The sequence below is a fragment of the Peromyscus maniculatus genome, chromosome 22 (assembly GCF_049852395.1).
Source record: "Peromyscus maniculatus bairdii isolate BWxNUB_F1_BW_parent chromosome 22, HU_Pman_BW_mat_3.1, whole genome shotgun sequence".
Classification (NCBI taxonomy): Eukaryota; Metazoa; Chordata; class Mammalia; order Rodentia; family Cricetidae; genus Peromyscus; species Peromyscus maniculatus.
This window is the reverse complement of record NC_134873.1, coordinates 43,519,860-43,541,285: the sequence shown is the minus strand read 5'-3', so window position 1 is coordinate 43,541,285 and position 21,426 is coordinate 43,519,860. Positions and strand designations below refer to the sequence as shown.

Sequence of the window (21,426 nt, the reverse complement as noted above, 5' to 3'; positions counted from 1 at the left end):
GATCTCATTATAGATGATTGTGAGCCACCACATGGTTGTTGGGAATTGAACTCAGGACCTCTGGAAGAGCAGCCAGTGCTTTTAACCTCTGAGCCATTTCTCCGGCCCGCTTAAGGCTTTCTTTGAAAGTGCATTTGTGCGTTTGGATATTTGTAACCTGAGTATCTTTGCACACCTGATACAAAATGTTCTAAGTTTTGCTCCTGTGGTCTAATAAACTGGAAGTAAATCTATTCAGTCTCTGGTAGACCCACTTCCTTGTATTTCAAATACAGGAACTTGGCTCATCTTCATGTGTCCACAAAATTTCCTTTTTTTTTTTTCCCCCCTTTTGAGACAGTTTTGTCATGGAGGTCAGGGTGGCTTAGAATGGGCGATGTAGCCCAGGATTGCTTCTAATTCCTCACTTTCCTGCCTTCATCTCCTGAACGTTGGGACTACAGGAAATAGCCCTTCATTTTTTTGTGCATGCAGGTAGGTATATGTGCTTGTATGTGTTCCTGTGTGTGCATGCAGGTAGGTATATGTGCTTGTATGTGTTCCTGTGTGTGCATGCAGGTAGGTATATGTGCTTGTGTGTGTTCCTGTGTGTGCATGCAGGTAGGTATATGTGCTTGTGTGTGTTCCTGTGTGTGCATGCAGGTAGGTATATGTGCTTGTGTGTGTTCCTGTGTGTGCATGCAGGTAGGTATATGTGCTTGTGTGTGTTCCTGTGTGTGCATGCAGGTAGGTATATGTGCTTGTGTATGTTCCTGTGTGTGCATGCAGGTAGGTATATGTGCTTGTGTGTGTTCCTGTGTGTGCATGCAGGTAGGTATATGTGCTTGTGTGTGTTCCTGTGTGTGCATGCAGGTAGGTATATGTGCTTGTGTATGTTCCTGTGTGTGCATGCAGGTAGGTATATGTGCTTGTGTGTGTTCCTGTGTGTGCATGCAGGTAGGTATATGTGCTTGTGTGTGTTCCTGTGTGTGCATGCAGGTAGGTATATGTGCTTGTGTGTGTTCCTGTGGAGATCAGAGGTCATTCCTCAAGTGCCATCCACCTTGTTTTTTAAACCGAGTCTCTCATTGCCCTGAAGCTTGCTGATTAGGCTAGGCTGGTTGGCCAGCGCCCCAAGGATACACTGTCTCAGCCGCCACAGTCACCTGGCCTGGTTTGTTTATGTGAGTGCTGAGAATTGAGCTCAAGTTTTTATGCTTGTGGCAAACCTTGAGCAACTATGCTATCTACCTAGTCCTCCACGCCGCTAATATTTTTATTAATTAATTATTAATTAATCATTTTTTGAGATATGGTCTTACTATGTAGTCCTGACTCTGTCCTGGAACTCACTCTGTAGACCAGGCTAGACTCGAACTCACAGAGATCCACCAGCCTCTGCCTCTTGAGTGCTGGGATTAAAGGCGTGTGCTGCTGACAGGCCTGGCCTCTCTTTTTATCTTTTTTTGAGTGCTCAGAAAATGTATTCTGGTAACCTTCCAAGATACTCTGAAATGTCAGTTCACAACATTTGGTACCAGGGAACAAGTCTGGACCCTAGGACAGCACATCTATTGTACTCTCCCTTATAAAGTGGTAATGGAGGAATTCACCCCGAGAGGTCCTGACATTCCATCTCATTGAATGTCTTTAGAAAAATTCTTCTCAGATGGCTTAGAGGTTAAGAGCACTGACTGCTCTTCCAGAGGTCCTGAGTTCAATTCCCAGCAACAACATGGTGGCTCACAACCATCTGTAATGAGATCTGGTGCCCTCTTCTGGCCTGCAGTCATACATGCAGGCAGAACACTGTATACATAATAAATAAATAAATCTTCTAAAAAGAAAAGAAAAGAAAAATCCTTCTCTAAGCTTTGGAAGTCCTGAGAACAGGAAAGCATTGATTTGGAGCAGAGCGAAGTCGGTGTGAGCAGAACAGGACGAACTTGAACATAAATCATGTCATCACCATCACGAGGTTCCCTCTCAGCTGCCTTCCGCATTTGGGTCTCTAGGCAGACCTGGTCCTGAAACTGTCTAAAACCTTCGGGCCAGCAGACTGTGATCAGTGGCATTGCTGACCCAATTTGTCTGCTTGGAGGTGGGGCCTGCCACTATTTGGTGTCCAGGTTTATACCAAACTCTTCCTCATACACTGTCCCTTTCACTCCCGACAAGAGCTCTCCATCAGGGCTGGAGAGATGGCTCACCGGTTAAGAGCCTTTGTCGTGCTTGAAGAGGCCTCAAATTCGGTTCCCAGCATACTGAGCAGCTCCTGCCTGCCCCTCCAGCTCCAGGGGATCCGACACCTCTGGCCTCCTTGGGCACCTGCACTCAGGTGCACATACCCATATATAATTAAAAATAATAAAATAAAAATCTGTATAAAGCCAGGTACTGTGGTGCTCACCTTTGACCCCAGCACTCAGAAGGCAGGAACAGGCAGATCTCTGAGTTCAAGGCCATCCTGATCCGCATAGCAAGACCCAGACCAGCCAGATAACTCAGAGGTTAAAGTGTGTGCTGCTCTTGCAGAGGACCTGGGTTCGATGCCCAGCACCCACACCAGTTAACTCACAACTGTCTGTCCCTCCAGTTCCAGGGGATCCGACACCTCTGGCCTCCTGGGACACCTGCACATACATGAACACAGGCACACACACATACATACCCAGAATTAGAACTACAACAAATCCTCAGAGAGAGGGAGAGAGACTAGTGAGGAGTCTGGGAAGGGATGAGAGGGGCCACAGCAGCCAGGGAACAGAGAGCAACAACAAGCTCAAGCAATATGGGGAGATGGGGAGAGCTAGACTTGGATCTAACCACAGGCCATCAGCTGTGAGCACTTGCTCTCACACAGGTAGCGAGGTGGGAAAGAACAAGATCAGACCCAAAGTCAGAGGTTCTGATAGACCCACCCCGGCGCTCTACATTGTCGCGTCTGTCCTATCCCCTCTCCCCGCCCCCAGGGGTGGCATGGCTCCTGGAGCTATATCCGTCCAGAGTTCTTGGCTCCTCACAGGGGTCTCTTTCTCTCCAGTCTTCACTCCACACAGTGGTTTTTGGTTTTGTTTGTTTGTTTGTTTTGTTTCAAGACAAAGTCTTAGTAGGTAGTCCAGGTTCACCTCAAACTCACAGCAGTCCTCCTGTCTCAGACTTCTGAGTCCACATGTTTCTAAGCTGCAGAAAAAGAGGTTCTGAGGTTGTAGCAAATGTGTCAGGTCCCAGTCATATCTGCCCAGCACCCAAGTTCCTGTATTTGCTGACAACCCCTTCCCGAAAGCATGAATGCTCTGTCTGAAAGGGTTCCCTGTTGACCAGAGAATGTTGGACTCATTCACAGGGCAGACCAGAAGAGCCAAGGTGTTAATGTCCTCAACAGCAATCACCAAGCAATAAACAATGCCCAGAGCTTCTGTGGACATACATATTTCAGTTGCTTATCACTGGCAACAAACCTAACCCGAATCAAGTGTCTTTTGACAACCATTGTTTGTTTCTTTGTTGGGCAAAGTATTGCTCACCTGTGACCCCGGCACAAAATCAAATACAGTGAGGTCTTGGGGAACGTTAAGCAAGGTAATCATAAGACCTTCTTTTACTCTCTTTCCCCCAGAGAAGATCAAGCTTGCTTCAAATGCACTGTGGAGACCAGGTTGGCATCCAACTTTTCCAATCCTTCTGCCTCTATCTCATGAATGCTGGGATTACAAGTATATACCATGATGCCCAGACTTTTTTTTTTCCCTCCCCCCTTCAGGATTTGATAGCCCAAGCTAAACTGAAATTCACTGTGTAGCCCAGGCTGGCCTCAAACTTACTGTGATCCTCTACCCTCAGCCTCCCATTTGTACCATCATTATAAATGGCTTGTGTTTCATTTTATTTATTTTATACAGGATCTCATGTAGCTCAAGCTAGCCCCAAACTTGATATGTTAGCCAAGCATGACCTTGGATTTCTGATCCTCCTGCCTCTGCTTCCTCAGTACTGGGGATGGAAACCAGGGCTTCATGCAAACTAGGCAAGTACTCTACCAATTGAACGACATTCTCAGCCCATAGTCCACAATTTAAATATATTTTGCTATAACATCTCCTTTTTTTTTTCCTTTTTGAAATTGGTTCTCAAAAGAAAAGAGGAAGAAGAAAAGAAGAAGAAGAAGAAGAAGAAGGAGAAGAAGAAGAAGAAGAAGAAGAAGAAGAAGAAGAAGAAGAAGAAGAAGAAGAAGAAGAAGAAGAAGAAGAAGAAGAAGAAAAACAGGATCTTACTATGTAGCTTTAGCTGGCCTGGAACTCATAGACCAGGCTAGCCTCAAACTCTTAGAGATCTACCTGCATCTGCCTCCCAAGTGCCTAGCTATAGTGTGTTATTCTATGGAGGACAGCATTGATGGGCTGAATGAGAGGGACAGACCAGGGAGTAAAAGCAACAGTAGACGCTAAGAGACCATTTAGGAGGTTCTTGCAGTATTCTGCTCAAGATTTAACGGGGAAGTCAACTGTATCGGTGCACACTAATCCCAGCACCTGGGAAGCAGAGGCAAGTGTATTATCACAAGTTCAAGGCCAGCCTGTCTACATAGGAAAAAATGCCATACCAACCAAGGCTGTAAATGGAGGACTCATTATTATTATTGTTGTTGTTGTTATTATTATTATTATTATTATTATTTTGGTTTTTTGAGACATTATTTTTTTTAAAAAAAAAATACTATTTTGGGGGCACTGGGGAGATGGCTCAGCAGTTAAGACCTCTTGAAGAGGACTCAGGTTTGATTTCTAGCATCTACATGGTAGCTAACAGCTGTCCTTAATCCCAGTTTCAGAGGATTCAACAGGTTCATACACATACATGCATGCAGGCAAAACATTCATACACATAACGTAAAATAAATATATCTAAAAAGTTTTAAAGGAAAAGGGGCTAGAGAGATGGCTCAGTGGTTAAGAGCACTGACTGTTCTTCCAGAAGACCTGGGTTCAATTCCCAGCACCCACATGGCAGCTCACAACTATCTCTGACTCCAGTTTCAGGGGATCTGACACCTTCGTACCAACACACATAAAATAAAGTTAAATAAATTATTTTTTTAAAATTTTTTAAGAAAAAAGAAAAAAAAAATTAATGGAAAAAAAGGTAGTTGGCTGTGAACCTGGTGAAAAATAGCCATGCTGAGTGAGTATAACTGAGACATGGAGACTATTTTTGCTAAAAGCAGGCTGCTCATTGGGCCCTGTAAATATCTGAGTAGCTAAAAAAAAAAAAAAAAAAAAAAAAAAAAAAAAAAAAAAAAAAAAGATTAAAAACATGAGTACATATACCTTTATTTTGTATGTCTCCCTTGCTCTGAGTCATTCACTCACTCCAGCAATCACCTTGGATCCCAGGAACAGGTCTGATGGCCAAGTGTCTTGTGACAAGACAAATCTATTCCCCACACAGTGATGTCTCCTCTCTCCTCGTTTATTGTCAAGCCAGGATCTCAGGTATCCCAAGCTGGCCTTGAGTTCACTATGTAGCCAAGGATGGTCTTGAACTCCTGATCCTCTGCCTGTGTTGTCTAAGTGTTCCATCCCTCCCAGTTTTATGTGCCGCTGAAGATCAAACCCAGGGCCTTGCGAATGCCAGGCAACTCAACATACTAAGTTACCTCTCAGCTTTTTCCCCCCTAATTTTCACCATTATTCTTTTTGTTTTGTTTTGGGTCTGGACCCGATTTGTTGGGACCCCCAGAGTGGAATCTGCCTTAGGACTCGAGTTACTCCAGGACTTGCTGCCTAAAGCATTGTTAACAAATACAAGGCCTTTCACATTGTGGTCATTTAATAATCAGTGAATGAATGCTGCTCCCTTCCTTGCTGAAATGCCATGGTCATATCTTTCACTCTACTGATGAAATGAGGAATATTGTAAATCATTCTCTGCAACTGGATTCCATTTTCTAGTTGATAACAAGTCTTTTGTATAGGTGCTTCTGGGTGTGGGTGGATATGTTCATTGGGGGTTTTTGCTTGTGTGTGTGTGTGTGTGTGTGTGTGTGTGCGTGTGCGTGTGCGTGTGCGCGTGCGCGCGCGTGTACGCATGTGTGTTTAATATTATATCCCACCCTTATTCTCTAGTTCACTTTTTAAACATCTTACTCCCTCTCCCTCTTCACCCTCTTTCATCCCCACCCAGAGTAATGGAAGAGTTTTCCAGAAGCTCCTCTGAATAATTTTCCTTTGTAAAGCAAATTGAGTGGTGGTGGACTCAAGCTCCTCGCTCTGGAGACTGGAGGTGTAGGGTTGGTTGATATCCAGGGCCTCCAGTTGGTGGGAGAGGTGAACCGTGCGTGCTTTGAGTGATGAGGGCACCAGACACGGAGAGCCATAATCACTTTATCCCATTCAGGCTCTGCCCCGACTCCTTTTTCATTTTTTTTTTTTTTCAGCCCTAACTGGAACAAAACGCAATCAACATATGTACTTAATTTGACAAGGAGAAAGGGCCACGAACAACTGTAAATTGTCACAACAGCGGCAGCTAGCAGCCTTGATGTCTGCGGTAACAAAGAAGAGAGAGCAGTCTGCTTTGCACATCAAAGGGGACCGTCACATCCCTCAACTGAGGATGCGCATGAGGTGTGGAAGAGGGTATCTGAAGCAGGAATCATTGCTTCCAGGGTGAGCAAAACATCCAGAATCCCCGTGGAGAGAGGGAGTTTGCCACTGAGTAGCAAGATAAATAATAAGAGCAGATCACGTTTTTTCTTTCTTTCTAGAGATGACATTCATGAAATTCCTGCATCAGCCAAGAGAGTTTGGAGGTCAGTTTTAACTAGCTTTGCTGCCAGGTCTTGGAGGCCTGGAGTGGGGGCCCCTGAACCCCGACTTCCTCCTGCTGAGCGTTTTCTCAATCCAAGGCCACTCCACTTTCCTCTGTGCAACGTCCTTTCTCGGAGATGCAGTTTGTGTGTGACTCTCTAGATAGCCTTCGTGTGCGTGTGCATGTGCGTGTGTCTCCTTTGTGTGTATGCAGGAGGCATGGGTGTGCACCCATGGAGGCTAGAGGTCATTGGAGGGTACCTCCTTCTTTGACTCGCCACCCTTAGTGGTTGAGATGCGATCTCGCTGAACCTGGAGCTGACTGATGGGCTGGCCTGGCTGGCCAGGAAGTCCCCTGGGATCCTCCTTTCTCCAATCCCAACTCTAGGATTACAGGTGCATGTAGCCATGCCTGCTTTTTTTATGCGGGCACTGAGACTCAAACTCAGGTCCTCATGCTTGCCCGAGCAGTTTACCTACTGAACCACCTCCCAGCCCTAGATAGCTTTCTGACATCTTTCTTTCTTTCCTTGGGGGATGTTCTGTAAGGCAAATGTGTTAATAAATAAAACACTGATTGGCCAGTAGCCAGACAGGAAGTATAGGCGGGACTAACAGAGAAGAGAATTGAGGGTACAGGAAGGGAAGAGACTGTCTGGAGCCGCCACCAGGACAAGGAAGATGTAAGGTACCAGTAAGCCACGAGCCTCGTGGCAAAGTATAGATTAATAGAAATGGGCTAAATATGAGTAAGAGCTAGACAATGATAGGCCTGAGCTAATGGCCAAGCAGTTTAAATAATATAAGCGTCTGTATGTTTATTTTATAAGTGGGTTAAGGGACTGCCGGGGCTTGGCGGGACCCGGAGAGAAAACTCCAGCTACACGTGTTTATGGGTGTGTATCTCTCTGTGTGTAGGTGAATGCAAGTGCCCTGGGAAGAAAATATCAAAATCCCTGGAGCTGGAATCGTAAGTTGTAAGTTGTAAGTTGTAAGGCACTTGATGTGGGTGCTGGGAACCAAACTTGGCTCCTCCACAAAAACAGTCTCTCCAGCCCCACACTGATTGGTTTTCTTGAAACAGGGTCTCACTGTATAGCTCCAGTTCACCTGCAACTCGCTATGTAGATCAGTTTTACCCTCAACTGGCAATGATCCTGCTTCTGCCTTCCTAATGCTGGGATTCCAGGTGTGGGCCACTGTGCCCTACTGAAGTTAATCATTTCACTGCAGGTAGCCCTTGAACCACACTGTAAGAAAAACAGCCATGGGACTAAAATAAGCACACATTAGACTTTTCTTAAGCTAGACTGCATCGTGGACTCAGTGGTCAAGAGCACCAGCTGTGGGGCAAGAGCGATGTCTCAGTGGATAAAAACACTTGTTCTTGCAGAGGTCCAGGAGGCAAGTACCCCCATTAGATAGCTCACAATCTCCCGTCACTCCAGTGCTGGGAAATCTGATGCCCTCTGGCCTCCTGGGTATCTGCATGGACATGGTACATATAGATGTGTGCCAACACACATATACATGGATAAAAATAACAACTCTTTAAAATATAATAATGATAATGATAATAATAATAATAATAATAATAATAATAATAATAATAAACATCAGTTGTAGACTAGTATGATGGCTCAGCAGGTAAAGGTGCTTTGCTGCCCAACCTGCTGTCCTGGGTTCCATCCCCAGGACCCACATGTTGGGAGAGAAACAATTTCCTCATATTGTCTTCTGAACTCCATGCGCGCATGCGCGCACGCGCGCGCATACACACACGCACACACACACACACACACACACACACACACACACACACACACACACACACACACACACACACACAAACACACACACCAAACTGGCTGTCCAGAGCCTTATTCACCCCCTCCACTACATCCATCATCTTCTTCACTTGTTTATGTGTTTGTTTCCAAAGCTGAGCATCAAACCTCAGCTAAGCGCCCGCCAGCACGGAGCCCCACTCAGGGGCAGCTAGCCTCAGCCACCATGTACTTCTGAGGATGCCTTGATCCCTCCTACTTCACAACCACCCGTTCACACGGAGGCAGCGCTGTGACTCTTGGGGGTAGGTCTTGTCCACACATCGTCGCGTCCCCCACCTCTGACCCAAACCTCTCAGCTAGTCCTATTCCCGCCAAGACCGAGATTCCGTCTCTCTGGCACCCGTGGCAGGACCACACCAGACGGACGGAAGCTACCGGCGGATTCATTTTCTCCTATACTCATGTAGGGAGCCATCGTGGTCCTCGGTACCCGTGGGCTGGAGAGGCGGCATGCCAAGGAGGAAAAATGCGGGTTTGAGGTGAGGAAGATGAGCTCCATCACTAGGTGGACAGGTACCCATTTCCCCAACTTGCTTCGGAAGGAAGGAGTACTCAGACTTTTGTGTGTTAAGTGGTATGGTCTCAAACCCAGGACAAATGGTTGAGGTGCCCATTAACATATCAAAGTGGACTCTGGATGCCAAGTTCTCCCAGCATCCCTCAGTCTTTACCCATTACAGGGCCCTCCTGACTGGCATGCCCCCGCCCCCCAACTCTCCAGTTACCTCCCCACACTCCTCTGGCTCCTATATAACTCAGCCAATTCCGCTATCCCACTATCCCTGCCAGCCTCCTGGCCCAGGCGGCTCCTCTCCCCTCCCCTCTCCTCCCATGTCCTGGCTCAGGCTTGTGTTTACTCTGGATTCTCCCAGATGTCTCCATAACTGCCTATGTTTTCCCTCATATCTAGAATAAACCCCCTCCACTGGACCTAGGAGCAATCATGTCCTTCCTTTTTCATTTCTTTTTCTTTTTCTTTTGGTTTTTCAAGACAGGGTTTCTCTGTGTAGCTTTGGAGCCTGTCCTGGAACTCGCTCTGTAGCCCAGCCTGGCCTCGAACGCACAGAGATCCGCCTGCCTCTGCCTCCCGAGTGCTGGGATTAAAGGCGTGCGCCACCACCGCCCGGCCTTGGACCTTATTTTAGAGTGCGCATGTGTGGATTCCTTGCCATCGACGTGGAGGTCAGAGGGTAGCTTGCAGGCATCGATTCTCTCTCCACACTACGTGTGGATCCCTGGGGATACAATCAGGCTGTCAGCTCTGGCAGCAGGCACTTTTACTCACTGAGCAATCCTACCAGCCCTGGCCTAGTAATTATCTTTTTCTTTCCTTCCATGCCAGGGATGGAACTGAGTGTGGTGATTGATATGTTGTGGACCCTAATAAACTTGCCCGAGGATCAGAGGACAGAGCCAGCCCCTAGATTAGACACAGAGGTCAGACACTGGTGGCACACACCTTTTTTTTGTTTTGTTTTGTTTTCCAAGACAGGGTTTCTCTGTGTAGCTTTGCGCCTTTCCTGGAACTCGCTTTGTAGACCAGGCTGGCCTCGAACTCACAGAGATCCACCTGGCTCTGCCTCCCGAGTGCTGGGATTAAAGGCGTGGGCCACCACCACCGCCCGACGGTGGCACACACCTTTAATCCCAGTACTGGGAAGCACACACGCCTTTAATCCCAAGAAGTGACGGCAGGGCAGAGGAAGGTGTATAAGGCGTGAGGAAACAGGAACTAAAGTAGTTCAGCTGAGACCCCTTCCGGTGAAGACTCAGAGGATTTCAGTCAGAGGATGCGTGGAGTTGGTGAGGTAACAGGGGGTGGCTGCGGCTGGCTGGCTCTGTTTCTCTGCTCCTCAAGGCAAGCTTTATTAGGGTGCACAGTGTATCACCACAACCGAAAGCCTTGAACACGCTACACAAGCACCCTGTACAGCCAACCTCGTCCCCCAGCTGCAACAGGTAACTTTTCATCGAGCAATCGTTTCTTCTCCAGTGGGCCGATCGATGCACGGGATCTCCAAATACTTTTAAGCCCTTGCTGAAGAAGCGAGAGAGAAAGGCAAAAATGAAAAGCGAACACGAGACAGAGAGGCCAAAGGAAGAGAAGCAGGCAGTCGACGACTCCGCAGTGACACTCATTCCTTTATTGTCAACTGTGTTCATCTCGACAGGGCTGAGGCCTGCAGGCTGCCGGCAGCACCTCGCCGGGGTGCATTTCAACTGAACAGAAAGGCTCCGTCCTAATCCAAGGGGACAGAGGCTCGGGTTTTATATATATATTTGTATTTATATATTTATATAGTACATATGTCCCAGACAGTCGTATGTATAGAGTGACAAGAACGGGCCACTTTGTACCTTTAAAGACCATAGCAACAGACATGGAAATTTGGTCCTTATTAAGGCCCTTACTTTATCAATCAAATGTCTGATACATTAAAAAAAAGTGGGGGGGACAGACTGAGACCCAGGACCTCTGGTGGCTCTGTCCCTAGGGTATCTTACATTGCATGTAGCGCCCCCTGCACAGGTAAACACGCACAAACACACACGCACACAAACACACATATACAATACCACAGGCGGGGGCTCCTCCTCTGACCACACCTTGGGCCTAGCCCTCAGGCTGGGGTGCTGAAGTGGGGTCTATTGTGCTATAAGACTGTGAGGGACAAGGGACTCAGACAATGTGGAGTCAGTGTGTCCAGGTGATGAGTGGGGTGGTACATGCAGCTTCATCTACAAATGGCAACGCGGTTAGGGGGAGGTCCCGCGCTGCCCAGGTCACATGGGGAGATTCCTACACACAACTCCTGCCCCAGATACAGCTAAACCTCTGATCCGAATCCTGAGTGTCAAATAATCACAGGGCTCTGCTGGAAAGCTAAGATTGCCTTGAAGGTCAGACAGCCAAGAGGCCCAAGGGTCTAGTCCAGCAGAACAATAGAAAAAACACAACAGTGGAATTAAAGCAAGTGATCCTCAGCCGGGCGGTGGTGGCTCTCGCCTTTAATCCCAGCACCCGGGAGACAGAGCCAGGCGGATCTCTGTGAGTTCGAGGCCAGCCTGGTCTACAGAATGAGAACCAGGACAGGCACCAAAAAACTACACGGAGAAACCCTGTCTCGAAAAAACAAAAAAAAAAAAAAAAAAAAAAAAAAAAATGCAAGTGATCCTCGGAGGAGAACGTGATTGGTGTCAGAAGAGCTTAATTCCCAGAGAAGAGAATGGTCCACTGCCCTTTGCCACACACAAAACTTGCAGCAGATCTATCAGCTTCATGCATTACATAAATCACAGACCCGCGCATAAGCCAGGGAAAGGGACTCCCAACATTAGGGCACCTGAAATCCTAACTTCCTGTTCGCTCGCACCACTGAAATGACCCCTTACCACCCACCAAAATATACATCTTGAAAATAAATCAACATATTTGGCAGTATGATCCTTACTAGTAAGAGAATTTAGTTAATTTTTCAACCAATAGATAATAAAGTAGTAAACTGTTCAATGCTGACGGCAGAAATGACAATTCCTAATCCAAGAAATGGTGTGCTCATCAACATCTTTTGAGTAGCTCCAAGGCTTGAAAAAGATTAGATATAGGGCTAGGCATAGTGGTACACGCCTGTAATCCCAGCACTCTGGAGGCACAGGCAGGAAAATGGCTGCAAGTTTCAGACCAGCCTGGTCTACACAGTGAGTTCCAAGCCAGCCAGGGCTACACAGGGAGACCCTGTCTCAACATGAAACAAAGCAAACCAAAACAACAGAAACAGAGGATCATGGACGTTCCCTAGAGACACATCCAAGAAAGCAATTAGGGAAGGAATGTAAGTTTGTTGTAGGATAAATAGAACTGGATAAATTTAACTTAAATTTAAATATTTAAATTATTATTTATTTTCTCTCTCTCTCTCTCTCTCTCTCTCTTTTTTTTTTTTTTTTTTTTTTTTTTTTTTTTTTTTTGCTATGGCGCCAAGGAAGATCTTAAACTTCTGATCTGCCTACCTCCATCTCCCAGGTGCTGGGATTAAAGGTATGCATGCACCACCATACTCAGTTTAAACCTGAATGTAAGAAATGTATTTAGCCGGGCGGTGGTGGCGCACGCCTTTAATCCCAGCACTCGGGAGGCAGAGCCAGGCGGATCTCTGTGAGTTCGAGGCCAGCCTGGGCTACCAAGTGAGCTCCAGGAAAGGCGCAAAGCTACGCAGAGAAACCCTGTCTCGAAAAAAAAAAAAAAAAAAAAAAAAAAAAAAAAAAAAAAAAAAAAAAAAAAAAAAAAAAAAAAAAGAAATGTATTTAATCTTTAGTTATTTGTAGGTCTGTGTCTGTAGGTGGGTATGTGCATGTGTGTGCAGGTCACTGCAGAGGCCAGAAGAGGGCGCCAGATCCCCTGGAGCTGCCTAATGCAGATGTTGGGAACTCAACTTGGGTCCCTCTGGAAGAGCAGCAAGTGCTGTCAATCATGGAACCATCTCTCCAGCTTTGATTTATTTATTTTTTTTTTGAAATAAAGTTTCCTTATATAGAATGGGCTATCCTCATTGGCAATTTTCCTGCCTCAACCTGAGTGACTATAAGCAACTTTGTGGGACTGCATATATATAAAAGCATTTTAAAAATAAAAACTGGGTATCACAGCTCACATCTATAATCCCAGCACTTGGGAAGCCATAGCAGGAGTGCCTGAAATTTGAGGCAAGGGCGGGCCACATAGCAAGCGGATACTAGTAGCAGGCGAGGGCTACACAGAAAGGCCCTACCGAGAGAGAGAGAGAGAGAGAGAGAGAGAGAGAGAGAGAGAGAGAGAGAGAGAGAGACAGAGACAGAGACAGAGACAGAGACAGACAGAGAGAGACAGAGAGAGAAAGAGAGAGAAAGAGGAGAGTTAGAGATAGCTCAGCAATTAAGAGCACATATTGCTCTTCCTGAAGACCTGAGTTCAATTCCCAGCACTCACAACCACCTGTAACTCCAGCTCCAAGGGGGTCCATGCCTCTGGCCTCTGCATCCATGTATACAGACACACATCATTTCAAAATAATAAAAATCAATCTTAAAAAAATACGTTTTATCTTGCATGTAAAAAATAAAGGTCAATGAAAATTAACTTTTTAAAATAGAAATTTACTTATCACTTGCAATACCTGGAGACATTTTGGGCTGTCACAGAGGAAGGTGAGGAAGAGCTGGTCCACACAAGTAGTCAAGAATGGATCAAGTTTCAACAAAACAGTGTCCCTCCCCAAGATGTGACTAAGAAATAGGGGTAATAGGTAAATCTGGCAAAGATTGTGCCTGGGTGTGTTTCTTGTACTAGCTGGAGGGAAAAGCGAAGGATTTTGCTATCTGTATTTAGTAAGGGACAGAATGACACTGATTCTTTCCACTGTGGACTGAGATCGGACAGCTTAAGGGAACAGTGACCAAGGCCACTGTGAGGAAGCCACACCTCCCATGAGGACAGGCAGTTTGTTCACCAAAGGAACTTCTTGGAGGAGACGGAAACAAAGGGACCCGAGGGGGACTTCCCTTGTTGACAGTCCATGCTGTTCCACACCGCTCTGTTTCCTGCAGGTCTCATGGTGGCCAAAACTGCTTGGTTCACAATTCCCAGTACAAGGGTGGAGAGGGCTGGTAATGAAGTGGAGTTGGGGAAGCCATGAGTTCTTGCCGTGAGCCCGGGGATGAGTCTCGGTGAGGCTACTGAAAGTCCTTGGGGAAGAAACCTGGAGGCTGGAAGAGTCTGGGACCCAGAAAGAGGCGAGCGAGGCTTAGTCCACCAGAAGTGCCGGCCCAATGCCATTAGGCTATCGCTTGCCCTCCACGGACACCAGCAGTTTCCCAGCCCCAGAAAGTGGTGTCACGGGCTGCTCACCGTCAGACCAGAAGATGGAGACTATGGAATGGACGGGTAAAGGAAGTACTGTCTTCTCAGGCACTAGGCATCTTCCCTTCTGGAGGCAGCTGACATGAGGAGGAGCTTTGGGGCCTGACTGAGGTGTCTACCCAGTCAGAAGAAGGAGGCAGGCCCAGGCAGCTCAGGCGAGGGGATCTCTCCTCACTAACCAAGCTCCATGAATAAATAACATGAATTAAATAAAGGAGACACGGAAAACCAGCAGAGGCACCATCTGCCAGTTTCTCACCCCTTCACACACACTGGTATACACACATACACACACGCGCGCGCACACACACACACACACACACATGCATACATACCACGCACACGCACCAAGCATCAGATGCGATGAGTCAGGGTTGGCTGCCCTGTCCTAGGAGTCTGTATGATGGGCAGCCTGACTGAAGGCTGTCAGTCATGGTCTACCACTGCTGCGGGGTGCAGAGGAGCGGAGGCCGTGGAGGCATGAGCGGTGGCAGGTGGGGTCCGCTGAGGACTCTGGCACCTGGAGACAAATCAAAGGAGAGATCAGAAAACAGAGGACAGAAATTCAAGGTTTTTCCTCTCTCTCTCTCTCTCTCTCCCTCTCCCTCTCCCTCTCCCTCCCCCTCTCCCTCTCTCTCTTTTGGTTTTTTGAGACAGGGTTTCTTGTGTACCTTTGCGCCTTTCCTGGAACTCACTCTGTAGCCCAGGCTGGCCTCGAACTCACAGAGATCCGCCTGCCTCTGCCTCCCGAGTGCTGGGATTAAAGGCGTGCACCACCACCGCCCCGGCCCCACGCTCTCTTTTAGTTGCCACTCAAACCCTCTCCAGCCTTGACCAACCCAGGCACTCCCCCTGCATCCTAAAGTCCAGGGCTCACTTTCACCACAGTGGCACTAACCAGGATCTTGACTTTCGCACCTTCCACGTCGAAAGTGTGAGTGAGCTACAGAGTGAGTTCCAGGAAAGGCGCAAAGGTACACAAGAAACCCTGTCTCAAAAAACCAAAAGAGGCCGGGCGGTGGTGGTGCACGCCTTTAATCCCAGCACTCGGGAGGCAGAGGCAGGCGGATCTCTGTGAGTTCGAGGCCAGCCTGGTCTACAGAATGAGAACCAGGACAGGCACCAAAAAACTACACGGAGAAACCCTGTCTCGAAAAAACAAAACAAAAAAAAAAAAAAAAAAAAATGCAAGTGATCCTCGGAGGAGAACGTGATTGGTGTCAGAAGAGCTTAATTCCCAGAGAAGAGAATGGTCCACTGCCCTTTGCCACACACAAAACTTGCAGCAGATCTATCAGCTTCATGCATTACATAAATCACAGACCCGCGCATAAGCCAGGGAAAGGGACTCCCAACATTAGGGCACCTGAAATCCTAACTTCCTGTTCGCTCGCACCACTGAAATGACCCCTTACCACCCACCAAAATATACATCTTGAAAATAAATCAACATATTTGGCAGTATGATCCTTACTAGTAAGAGAATTTAGTTAATTTTTCAACCAATAGATAATAAAGTAGTAAACTGTTCAATGCTGACGGCAGAAATGACAATTCCTAATCCAAGAAATGGTGTGCTCATCAACATCTTTTGAGTAGCTCCAAGGCTTGAAAAAGATTAGATATAGGGCTAGGCATAGTGGTACACGCCTGTAATCCCAGCACTCTGGAGGCACAGGCAGGAAAATGGCTGCAAGTTTCAGACCAGCCTGGTCTACACAGTGAGTTCCAAGCCAGCCAGGGCTACACAGGGAGACCCTGTCTCAACATGAAACAAAGCAAACCAAAACAACAGAAACAGAGGATCATGGACGTTCCCTAGAGACACATCCAAGAAAGCAATTAGGGAAGGAATGTAAGTTTGTTGTAGGATAAATAGAACTGGATAAATTTAACTTAAATTTAAATATTTAAATTATTATTTATTTTCTCTCTCTCTCTCTCTCTCTCTCTCTTTTTTTTTTTTTTTTTTTTTTTTTTTTTTTTTTTTTTTGCTATGGCGCCAAGGAAGATCTTAAACTTCTGATCTGCCTACCTCCATCTCCCAGGTGCTGGGATTAAAGGTATGCATGCACCACCATACTCAGTTTAAACCTGAATGTAAGAAATGTATTTAATCTTTAGTTATTTGTAGGTCTGTGTCTGTAGGTGGGTATGTGCATGTGTGTGCAGGTCACTGCAGAGGCCAGAAGAGGGCGCCAGATCCCCTGGAGCTGCCTAATGCAGATGTTGGGAACTCAACTTGGGTCCCTCTGGAAGAGCAGCAAGTGCTGTCAATCATGGAACCATCTCTCCAGCTTTGATTTATTTATTTTTTTTTTTTAAATAAAGTTTCCTTATATAGAATGGGCTATCCTCATTGGCAATTTTCCTGCCTCAACCTGAGTGACTATAAGCAACTTTGTGGGACTGCATATATATAAAAGCATTTTAAAAATAAAAACTGGGTATCACAGCTCACATCTATAATCCCAGCACCTGGGAAGCCATAGCAGGAGTGCCTGAAATTTGAGGCAAGGGCGGGCCACATAGCAAGCGGATACTAGTAGCAGGCGAGGGCTACACAGAAAGGCCCTACCGAGAGAGAGAGAGAGAGAGAGAGAGAGAGAGAGAGAGAGAGAGAGAGAGAGAGACACAGAGACAGAGACAGAGACAGAGACAGAGACAGACAGAGAGAGACAGAGAGAGAAAGAGAGAGAAAGAGGAGAGTTAGAGATAGCTCAGCAATTAAGAGCACATATTGCTCTTCCTGAAGACCTGAGTTCAATTCCCAGCACTCACAACCACCTGTAACTCCAGCTCCAAGGGGGTCCATGCCTCTGGCCTCTGCATCCATGTATACAGACACACATCATTTCAAAATAATAAAAATCAATCTTAAAAAAATACGTTTTATCTTGCATGTAAAAAATAAAGGTCAATGAAAATTAACTTTTTAAAATAGAAATTTACTTATCACTTGCAATACCTGGAGACATTTTGGGCTGTCACAGAGGAAGGTGAGGAAGAGCCGGTCCACACAAGTAGTCAAGAATGGATCAAGTTTCAACAAAACAGTGTCCCTCCCCAAGATGTGACTAAGAAATAGGGGTAATAGGTAAATCTGGCAAAGATTGTGCCTGGGTGTGTTTCTTGTACTAGCTGGAGGGAAAAGCGAAGGATTTTGCTATCTGTATTTAGTAAGGGACAGAATGACACTGATTCTTTCCACTGTGGACTGAGATCGGACAGCTTCAGGGAACAGTGACCAAGGCCACTGTGAGGAAGCCACACCTCCCATGAGGACAGGCAGTTTGTTCACCAAAGGAACTTCTTGGAGGAGACGGAAACAAAGGGACCCGAGGGGGACTTCCCTTGTTGACAGTCCATGCTGTTCCACACCGCTCTGTTTCCTGCAGGTCTCATGGTGGCCACAACTGCTTGGTTCACAATTCCCAGTACAAGGGTGGAGAGGGCTGGTAATGAAGTGGAGTTGGGGAAGCCATGAGTTCTTGCCGTGAGCCCGGGGATGAGTCTCGGTGAGGCTACTGAAAGTCCTTGGGGAAGAAACCTGGAGGCTGGAAGAGTCTGGGACCCAGAAAGAGGCGAGCGAGGCTTAGTCCACCAGAAGTGCCGGCCCAATGCCATTAGGCTATCGCTTGCCCTCCACGGACACCAGCAGTTTCCCAGCCCCAGAAAGTGGTGTCACGGGCTGCTCACCGTCAGACCAGAAGATGGAGACTATGGAATGGACGGGTAAAGGAAGTACTGTCTTCTCAGGCACTAGGCATCTTCCCTTCTGGAGGCAGCTGACATGAGGAGGAGCTTTGGGGCCTGACTGAGGTGTCTACCCAGTCAGAAGAAGGAGGCAGGCCCAGGCAGCTCAGGCGAGGGGATCTCTCCTCACTAACCAAGCTCCATGAATAAATAACATGAATTAAATAAAGGAGACACGGAAAACCAGCAGAGGCACCATCTGCCAGTTTCTCACCCCTTCACACACACTGGTATACACACATACACACACGCGCGCGCGCACACACACACACACACACATGCATACATACCACTCACACGCACCAAGCATCAGATGCGATGAGTCAGGGTTGGCTGCCCTGTCCTAGGAGTCTGTATGATGGGCAGCCTGACTGAAGGCTGTCAGTCATGGTCTACCACTGCTGCGGGGTGCAGAGGAGCGGAGGCCGTGGAGGCATGAGCGGTGGCAGATGGGGTCCGCTGAGGACTCTGGCACCTGGAGACAAATCAAAGGAGAGATCAGAAAACAGAGGACAGAAATTCAAGGTTTTTCCTCTCCTCTCCTCTCTCTCTCTCTCTCTCTCTCTCTCTCTCTCTCTCTCTCTCTCTCTCCCTCTCCCTCCCCCTCTCCCTCTCTCTCTTTTGGTTTTTTTTTTTTTTTTTTTTTTTTTTTTTTTTTTTTTTTGGGTTTTTCGAGACAGGGTTTCTCTGTGTAGCTTTGCGCCTTTCCTGGAACTCGCTTTGTAGACCAGGCTGGCCTCGAACTCACAGAGATCCGCCTGCCTCTGCCTCCCGAGTGCTGGGATTAAAGGCGTGCACCACCACCGCCCGGCCTCTTTTGGTTTTTTGAGACAGGGTTTCTTGTGTACCTTTGCGCCTTTCCTGGAACTCACTCTGTAGCTCACTCACACTTTCGACGTGGAAGGTGCGAAAGTCAAGATCCTGGTTAGTGCCACTGTGGTGAAAGTGAGCCCTGGACTTTAGGATGCAGGGGGAGTGCCTGGGTTGGTCAAGGCTGGAGAGGGTTTGAGTGGCAACTAAAAGAGAGCGTGGGGCCGGGGCGGTGGTGGTGCACGCCTTTAATCCCAGCACTCGGGAGGCAGAGGCAGGCGGATCTCTGTGAGTTCGAGGCCAGCCTGGGCTACAGAGTGAGTTCCAGGAAAGGCGCAAAGGTACACAAGAAACCCTGTCTCAAAAAACCAAAAGAGAGAGAGGGAGAGGGGGAGGGAGAGGGAGAGGGAGAGGGAGAGAGAGAGAGAGAGAGAGGAAAAACCTTGAATTTCTGTCCTCTGTTTTCTGATCTCTCCTTTGATTTGTCTCCAGGTGCCAGAGTCCTCAGCGGACCCCACCTGCCACCGCTCATGCCTCCACGGCCTCCGCTCCTCTGCACCCCGCAGCAGTGGTAGACCATGACTGACAGCCTTCAGTCAGGCTGCCCATCATACAGACTCCTAGGACAGGGCAGCCAACCCTGACTCATCGCATCTGATGCTTGGTGCGTGTGCGTGGTATGTATGCATGTGTGTGTGTGTGTGTGTGTGCGCGCGCGTGTGTGTATGTGTGTATACCAGTGTGTGTGAAGGGGTGAGAAACTGGCAGATGGTGCCTCTGCTGGTTTTCCGTGTCTCCTTTATTTAATTCATGTTATTTATTCATGGAGCTTGGTTAGTGAGGAGAGATCCCCTCGCCTGAGCTGCCTGGGCCTGCCTCCTTCTTCTGACTGGGTAGACACCTCAGTCAGGCCCCAAAGCTCCTCCTCATGTCAGCTGCCTCCAGAAGGGAAGATGCCTAGTGCCTGAGAAGACAGTACTTCCTTTACCCGTCCATTCCATAGTCTCCATCTTCTGGTCTGACGGTGAGCAGCCCGTGACACCACTTTCTGGGGCTGGGAAACTGCTGGTGTCCGTGGAGGGCAAGCGATAGCCTAATGGCATTGGGCCGGCACTTCTGGTGGACTAAGCCTCGCTCGCCTCTTTCTGGGTCCCAGACTCTTCCAGCCTCCAGGTTTCTTCCCCAAGGACTTTCAGTAGCCTCACCGAGACTCATCCCCGGGCTCACGGCAAGAACTCATGGCTTCCCCAACTCCACTTCATTACCAGCCCTCTCCACCCTTGTACTGGGAATTGTGAACCAAGCAGTTTTGGCCACCATGAGACCTGCAGGAAACAGAGCGGTGTGGAACAGCATGGACTGTCAACAAGGGAAGTCCCCCTCGGGTCCCTTTGTTTCCGTCTCCTCCAAGAAGTTCCTTTGGTGAACAAACTGCCTGTCCTCATGGGAGGTGTGGCTTCCTCACAGTGGCCTTGGTCACTGTTCCCTTAAGCTGTCCGATCTCAGTCCACAGTGGAAAGAATCAGTGTCATTCTGTCCCTTACTAAATACAGATAGCAAAATCCTTCGCTTTTCCCTCCAGCTAGTACAAGAAACACACCCAGGCACAATCTTTGCCAGATTTACCTATTACCCCTATTTCTTAGTCACATCTTGGGGAGGGACACTGTTTTGTTGAAACTTGATCCATTCTTGACTACTTGTGTGGACCAGCTCTTCCTCACCTTCCTCTGTGACAGCCCAAAATGTCTCCAGGTATTGCAAGTGATAAGTAAATTTCTATTTTAAAAAGTTAATTTTCATTGACCTTTATTTTTTACATGCAAGATAAAACGTATTTTTTTAAGATTGATTTTTATTATTTTGAAATGATGTGTGTCTGTATACATGGATGCAGAGGCCAGAGGCATGGACCCCCTTGGAGCTGGAGTTACAGGTGGTTGTGAGTGCTGGGAATTGAACTCAGGTCTTCAGGAAGAGCAATATGTGCTCTTAATTGCTGAGCTATCTCTAACTCTCCTCTTTCTCTCTCTTTCTCTCTCTGTCTCTCTCTGTCTGTCTCTGTCTCTGTCTCTGTCTCTGTCTCTCTCTCTCTCTCTCTCTCTCTCTCTCTCTCTCTCTCTCTCTCTCGGTAGGGCCTTTCTGTGTAGCCCTCGCCTGCTACTAGTATCCGCTTGCTATGTGGCCCGCCCTTGCCTCAAATTTCAGGCACTCCTGCTATGGCTTCCCAAGTGCTGGGATTATAGATGTGAGCTGTGATACCCAGTTTTTATTTTTAAAATGCTTTTATATATATGCAGTCCCACAAAGTTGCTTATAGTCACTC

General features: G+C 47.4%; 2 protein-coding genes and 4 long non-coding RNA genes across 19 annotated transcripts in view; 3 read left to right on the top strand and 3 right to left on the bottom strand.

Annotated features, from left to right (window-relative positions):
* Positions 1-12,580, top strand: part of LOC143270265 (uncharacterized) — a 35,246-nt gene extending 22,666 nt beyond the window's left edge. For 2 of the 3 annotated variants that reach the window (XR_013047397.1, XR_013047396.1), the window contains 4 exons: positions 6,416-6,647; positions 6,746-6,790; positions 7,707-8,880; positions 9,046-12,580. This is a non-coding gene — a long non-coding RNA (uncharacterized LOC143270265). The remainder of the gene's footprint in view (positions 1-6,415; positions 6,648-6,745; positions 6,791-7,706; positions 8,881-9,045) is intronic. The other variant, XR_013047398.1, reaches the window with a different exon arrangement.
* The window catches only part of LOC143270260 (dual E2 ubiquitin-conjugating enzyme/E3 ubiquitin-protein ligase BIRC6-like), a 310,541-nt gene that overhangs the window by 24,531 nt on the left and 264,584 nt on the right, over positions 1-21,426 (bottom strand). The gene's annotated exons all lie outside the window — the stretch shown is intronic.
* The window catches only part of LOC143270259 (putative Polycomb group protein ASXL2), a 316,750-nt gene that overhangs the window by 73,817 nt on the left and 221,507 nt on the right, over positions 1-21,426 (top strand). The gene's annotated exons all lie outside the window — the stretch shown is intronic.
* Positions 13,751-15,130, bottom strand: LOC143270276 (uncharacterized). Its single transcript, XR_013047420.1, has 2 exons — positions 14,523-15,130; positions 13,751-14,390 (listed from the first exon to the last, which is right to left on the bottom strand). It is a non-coding gene; the product is annotated as an uncharacterized LOC143270276 (long non-coding RNA).
* On the top strand, positions 15,606-16,880 carry LOC143270071 (uncharacterized). Of its 2 annotated transcripts, none has more exons than XR_013046966.1 (2): positions 15,606-16,389; positions 16,546-16,880. It is a non-coding gene; the product is annotated as an uncharacterized LOC143270071 (long non-coding RNA). The 2 variants fall into 2 exon arrangements; XR_013046965.1 differs by having other exon boundaries at positions 16,542-16,880.
* LOC143270072 (uncharacterized) lies at positions 17,462-18,821 on the bottom strand. Its single transcript, XR_013046967.1, has 2 exons — positions 18,234-18,821; positions 17,462-18,101 (listed from the first exon to the last, which is right to left on the bottom strand). It is a non-coding gene; the product is annotated as an uncharacterized LOC143270072 (long non-coding RNA).